At 33.9% G+C, this 7,399-nt stretch overlaps 1 pseudogene; it reads left to right on the forward strand.

The window, feature by feature from the left end:
- LOC109247163 (40S ribosomal protein S24-like) overlaps positions 1 to 6,756 on the forward strand; it is a 58,590-nt pseudogene extending 51,834 nt beyond the window's left edge.
- The last annotated feature ends 643 nt before the right edge of the window (positions 6,757 to 7,399 follow it).

Raw genomic sequence — 7,399 nt, forward strand, 5'->3', positions numbered from 1 at the left:
TAAGTTCCTGGCTATCTCTCTCTTTCTCTCCCTTTCTCTCCCTCTCGCTCTTGCTCTCTCTCTCTCTCTCTCGTCATTGTTGTTGCTACTAAAACTGTACTATTTCCCCCACTATATGTTCATTTTATTATTTTGTTTGATAAGGCCTTATTTAATTTTATAAATGATTTAAATTTTATAAGTATCATTTCTTAACATTAAGCTTAACATTGATAGCTTACATTAAGCTATCAAAGTATTGGAATGACCAATGTGGGAAGCTGTGAGTAGTTTGGAAGGTGTCTGGGTAATGGATCAGGAAGATAAGGATATTAGTCCCTGTGCTGTACAAGATAAAGTTTAGCTTGATTCAAGACAAAACCCATGATAGAAAATCCAGGATAACAGACTAGAGCATCCCAGTAGATCATGTAAGGAAATAGAAGAGACTTAATACAAAATTTGGCATATGATGGATTATGAACTCAGACACAGATTTCAGATGGCAGGAAAAATAATAAAATAAATAATGTTCATTAGGTATGTGCTACATTAAAAGTATTCTTATACATATCTATTAATTTAATTTTCATAATATACCCCATGAACTACTATTGTTACAGTGACTTCCCAAATGAGGAGGCCATAGCCCAGAGAATTTAAAAGACTTAGCCAAGATCGCATTGTTACTAAGAATGCACCTTTCAATATTGGTTTTTTGTTCCTTAAGAAAAACAACCCTTTTCAAAGGGTGTACAACTACATATTCTCATGTTTGTGGAAGACAGCAAGTGATAACAAGGAAACTGAGTTAAACATCCAAGTGTCTCCCACAGGACATTTGATATTAAATTATAATTTTTTTTTTTTTTTATCTTTCCAGCTGGTGAGGCTCTGGCTTCTGATCTTGTCTACATTAAGTTCAAATTTATGCCATCTTTTCCATTGGCAATTGCTAATCCTCTCATGCAGGGAGGGATATATGCATGAAAACTGAGCTTCTCTAAAAACACCATAAAGTCTCACAACTCCTACCCTTTATTACTTGCCTTTCCAACTTTCTGGAATGTTGTATCAATACACTTTTTTACTTTTTCTTAAAAACCTCTGAATCATTACTAAGACTCAGGTGAAACAGAACTTCCTCACTAAAATCTTCCCTGACTTATCAAGGAAAAATAAGCTGTTCATCTATGATTCTGTAATAATCAAACAGTATCTTTTTCTTACTATGTTATGTAATTTCTGTTTGCAGCCATCCTCTCTAGCAGTTCCTTTATTTTCCAAGCTCTGTATCAGTCTTGCCTAGTACAAGTCCCTTTAACTTGGGGCCATGATGGTATTTGAGTTTGTATCCCCAGGACTTAGAATAGTTTCTGGTAAATATAAAACACTGAACAAACACATATAGAGTGAATTAATAAGGGAATCTAAAGGGTTTTCATTTAATTTTTTTTAACTCAGCAAGAGTTAACTAGCATAAAAAAGGGAGAAGACATTGTAATAAATTAACTTTTACTTTGTACACCCTCTTATTCATCATTATGGCAGAAATTAGTGAATTACATTACTTATAATTACCCAGAAAGAAAAATCGTCCTGCCTTATAACTGCTGTTGATTATGAATTCTGTATTCTAAAGACTCGTTATTCAAATATGGTATTTTTGGAAAACACAAAAATATGCTTTAGTATTACCTCACATCACAGGAAAGTTTTTCTACTCAAGTCATCAATAGCTTTGCCAGAAGAAATAGCAGATTCTCAACAGTACCTTCTGCTTGGTACTTCTCAATTAATTGACTTCGGAATGAGTGAAGAATAAATTCTCCAACAATATCAATGACTGTAAAATATTTTTTCCATTGAACATATAATACGTTTATTCATCTTGCACATTTAGGCCGTCCCAGGCATTTGCAGAAACAGATGTTCCTGAGAGTATATCAGCGTACAGACATCAATGTTATGCTTATCTCATATATGGAGCCTTAGTTTCTAAGCTAGTACTTAAATCAACATCACAGAATGTTTCAGTGATTTATACAGTCCTTCATTTCAGTAAAGTAGAAAACAGTCCTCAAAAGCAGCCAGCCATATAACAGACCTAGAGGTACAGAAAAACCACCAACAGATTTGCCAAAGAACCAGATGCTGTCTTTGGAAGAAAATTTCCCAGCTTGGCATCAGGAGCTTACAATGTCATCCAAATGATTCCTCCACACTTTGGAAGACAATATTTTCAAACAACCTAAGCACACAAAAACCCATTGGAATAGCACTAAAGCTAAAGCATAAGTAGTCTTTGGAGACTAGAGTAAGGTATACAAAATGCAACTTAATATGTTTTTTTTTTAATGTAGATTAGAAAAATAACAAAAGAATATTTTAAATGCACCTTATTTTTATTTTTTTTAAATTTTATTTAAATCCAAGTTATTTAACATATAATGTAATAATGATTTCAGGAGTAGAACTTAGTGGTCCATAACCTACCTATAACACCCAGTGGTTATCCCAACAAGTGCCCTCCCTAATGCCCATCACCCATCCAGACCATTCTGCCATCCAAAACCCCTCCATCAACCCTCAGATTGTTCTCTGCATTTACATGCACTTTAAGTGAAATTATGGTAGGGATGTGTGTTCAGAAGAACCAAGTGCATGTTAATACCAATCTTTATCTTTAACATATATAAAATTATTTCCAAAGTCTGTTACATCTGTGGGGTATAACAAAAACAAAATCAGAGTTATATCCTTAGTGGGAAATTGATCCAGATAACAGATAAGCTTCTGTGAGTGTGTTTGTGTGTGTGTGTGTATTGTTTTATCTTTATATCATTTTTGTTTTATGATCATTATTCCAAAATCCTAACAAAATCTGTAAAACTCAGTTTACTATTTTAAAGAAGGAAGTAGAAAATACAAAAGCACACAAGAAACATTAAGTGAAGTTTTTATTTGTTTTGAATACAAAACCAGGTAGCAGTTAAACATTTAAGAATAAATTATTTCTCCAGAAATATTTCTCCGGAAAAGATAAGATCTTTTGATAAATACTGTTATATTGCACATAATTTAGAAATACAAAATTTTTAAGAAATATTCATGTTTTTAAGAAATATTTGTTTTTCATTATAATATTTACATTCTAGTAAAATATGTATAGAAATTGCATATTTATCTATTTTTATAAATGCATGTAAACGTACTTTTTTTTTTTACTATAATGAGAATCACTTGGCTTTTATATGATCTAATTAGGTGAACTGAATCAATGTTTGGGATTTGTTGAAAATTTGGGAATATACTTCCTGTATCTCCCAAAGTGATATGTATGATTTTCTAATAATAGTGAAAATAAATCCCTTCAGAACATAGTTGCCTGAATTTTATTTCTCAAGGAATTAAAAATTAATTTCCTAGTACTGAAAATATTGGTTTATACATTTTATTTTTGAAGCAATGTGAAAAGGATCATCCAAAGACATATAAAATTGATTCAGGACTATCTTATTTAAGAGTAATTTATGTCCTTCCTTTATCTCTACATGAAATTTGTGGATGATTTTATTTAAGATGCTTTTCATTAAACGGGGTCAAATTCCTGTGAGCACAAGTCACTTAGGGGAACAAAACTGACAAGTTCCCACGATCAGGACTTTTCAACTAGTTTATCAATAGTTGATTTCCTCAGCAGGTCATTAGAGCCTGCTGCACAGATATGAGCACATTTAGCAATGAAGTCAACAGACCTAAGAGCCCCATCCAAGCATCAAATGAAGAAAGCAGCCAAGAGCTTTGCACAGACACAGATGTTAATGCTAAAAAATGTATTCCAGACCTTAGCATCTGTGTACTTTATCTGTCAGACATTCCCTTTGTATGGCTCAGCTGCTGGCTCTGTAGTGGGACATAAAGGAGAGGGAGTATAGGAAAAGACTATGAGTTGCATTAACTCTTTTCTATAAAAATACTGCCACAGTTTAATAATTCTATACTCTATTGTGTTAAATAATGGGTGCAGAGGTATTTCATGATTTATATTATGGAGAAATTAAGGACTTCTATATTGAAAGCAATATTCTGAGATTTACATAAAACATATAAACAAATCAGTTCAAAGGTATACTTTTCTGACATCATCAAAATATAATCAGATATTATATTAATTACATCCAGCATCTCAAGGCCAAGAAATGAGGGAAAAAAGACCATCACATTTAAAAACTTGAACTTCAAAGAGTGTCTTTTCTAAAATTGGTTATAATTTTGAAGTACAAATGATTTGAGTATATTTACATCACACAACAATTTAACATAGTAATTTCAATACCATGCACGTACATTTTTGACTAACAAATGTTGCCTTACTTGGTATTCAATAATTTTTTAAACCTCACTATATCTTCTAATGTCATGTCTCTTGGACTCAGGGCGCCCTATTCACTGCCAAAGCCATCAGGCCAGTCCTCTCCTGGATACCAGTAAATAAACAGTGGATAAGTAAGTCCACATTAATAATCCTTTCCCATGTTAAAAATTACACAGGAACAGCTCATTCCAAATTACTGCAATTTATAACTATAAGGATCTAAAGTGGACAACATTGCTAACAGGAACCAAAAGGACTTGATGGGTCCTTTCCTCTCCTAGCAATGATCATCTGCAAAGATGTAAATTGTCATGAGTGATGTAAAAGGTGACATTTTCCGCAGTTAAAAGGTATGAATATTAACTGTTAGATAATTAGTGGTCTATTCCCTCTATTTCTTACACTGCGTGTATGTACACATGTGTTACTCTAATAGAAAAACAAGGCAGTTTGACTAAATGTGAGAAAAGGTGGTTGTATGAGTAAAATAAATAAATTATATTCAGATCTTACTGTGTGACAGACCCTAACTTAAACATATTACATATATTTCTTACTGAATCCTTGAAAAAGCCAAAATGTTAAGTATGTTATATTCCTCTTTTCCTGTTAAGGAAATGACAACTTTGATCTAGCAAAGGCAACTCCACTCCCAAGTGGTGAAACTTGGACCCAAAGCTGTGGTGTGTGATTCCAAATTCTATGCTTGATCACAGTTTGATCTGTTGTGGACAAGTAAATGTTTAAGAAACTTCTCAAGGAGCAATGGGGAGAGCCCTGATTTCTAGCATGATCAAATTTTGTGTAAGTCCCTCCACCTCAGTTGATGTTAAGCTATCAAACAGTCATTAGTGAATATGACATTGGGAAGAAATGTACAATTGCTCTGGGAAGCCAGTGCAAGCAGGGTCTAGAATACAAGTGCAACTTATGGTAATTTAGTCCTTTCTGAAGCCTATCAACTGGATAGAACAAATATCTACTGTGAATTCTATTTTTTAAAAGGCCTTAACTGCATAAATAGTTGCTGCAGCCCATCAGTGATGAATTTCTTAGTCCCTAAACTTAGTGTAAATGATTTTTTAAGTGTTTAAAATTAAGCAGCATTTAAAATGAATTTTTCATGTAAGTCTAGCGGTAATATTTAATGAAGTCTTCATACTTATCCTATTAATTCACTAAAACTGACACTTATCTTTGAAACTGTACTAACATTTGGCCAAAAAGTAAACTGTTTTGTTCACATTTTTCAACAATATACTTTGATATTTTCAACAATATACTTTGGGACTTACCAAACGGTCTATACCATCCTTCAAACATGTTTGACAGCTATTTGTTTTATGCATTATAATTCAATAAATGCATATTAATGATAATAGTAGTTTTAAATAGTTTCATAATCAAACATTTTTTATCTGATATATGCATATAAAAGTGAAACATTTTGGTTACTTTGTGATGGAAAGGTATTTTCGATAAACTATAACTCTAAACTTTATAAAACTTATAGACATCTCAATAACAATATATTCCCTGATTTTTACCATGTGCCTATACATCCCAGTCACATTCCTAAAGTCATTATGAATTAAGAATATTCATATGAATGTTCAAAAAATTTCACACATCTGCCAACACATTAAATCTTTTCCAAAATGGAATCTAATTGTATACACTTGAAACCTTATATCATGCCTTAATAATTTAACTTGGGGAAACTGTCACATAAGCCCTTTGGGGTCATCTATTGAATAGACTACAAATTAGCTAACCAGTTCCTCACTGATGAATTTAAATCATTAAGATGCTAATAGCAAGAAAAACTGTCTAAAATCATAAAACTTCTAAGAGAAAACAGAAAAGAAACCTCATTGACACCGACCTTGACAATGATATTTTTTTGGGTATGATCCCAAAAGCACAAGTAACAAAGCTAAAAATAAACAAGTGGGACTACATCAAAATGAAAAGCTTTTGCATAGGCTCGGCCGTCATCATGAATGACACATAAGTATCCAGACCAGTAAGTTCATGAATAACTGACTACCTCAGCGGAAACAGACAGTCATTGATGTTCTTTACCCCAGAAAGCAACAGTACCTAAGACAGAAAATCGGGAAAAATTAGCCAAAATGTACAAGATCACACACCATAAAGATGTCATCTTTATATTTGGGTTCAGAACCCATTTTGGTGGTGGCAAGACAATTGGCTCTGCCATGATTTATGATTCCTGGGACTATGCAAAGAAAAACAAACACAAACACAGACTTGCAAGACATGGCCTGTATGAGAAGAAAAAGTTGTCAGAAAAACAGCAAAAGGAATCCAAGAACAGAATGAAGAAAGGCAGGGGGACTGCAAAAGCCAATGTTGATGCCGACAAAAAGGAGTAAAGATTCTTGGGGCGCCTGGGTGGCTCAGTCGGCTAAGCATCCAACTTCGGCTCAGGTCATGATCTCGCGGTCCGTGAGTTCGAGCCCCGCATCGGACTCTGTGCTGACCACTCAGAGCCTGGAGGCTGTTTCGGATTCTGTGTCTCCCTCTCTCTCTGACCCTCCCCCATTCATGCTCTGTTTCTCTCTATCTCAAAAAAAAATAAACCTTAAAAAAAATTTAAAAAGAAAAGATTCTGCAGTGACTATCTGTGGTGATTGTGCAGATTTTTCAGGAGAGGATTAATAACCTAAAAACAAAAAAATAAAAAATAAAATAAAAAGCTACTACATAGCAAAAGAAATAATTAAAAAAACAAACAAAGGCAGGCAACCTACACAATGAAAGAAAATATTTGCAAACCATATATATATTTTTAATGTTTTTAATGTTTATTTATTTTTGACAGAGAGAGAGAGAGAGAGAGAGCGGTGGGGTGGGGGGGCAGAGAGTGAGGGAGACACAGAATCTGAAGCAGGTTCCAGGCTCTGAGCTGCCAGCACAGAGCCCAATGCGGGACCTGAACCCACGAACCACGAGATCATGACGGGAGCCCAAGTCAGATGCTTAATCAACTGAGCCACCAAGGTGCCCCGCAAACTA

The sequence above is a fragment of the Panthera pardus genome, unplaced genomic scaffold, assembly GCF_024362965.1.
Source record: "Panthera pardus isolate Hobbes unplaced genomic scaffold, ASM2436296v1 HiC_scaffold_1, whole genome shotgun sequence".
NCBI lineage: Eukaryota > Metazoa > Chordata > Mammalia > Carnivora > Felidae > Panthera > Panthera pardus.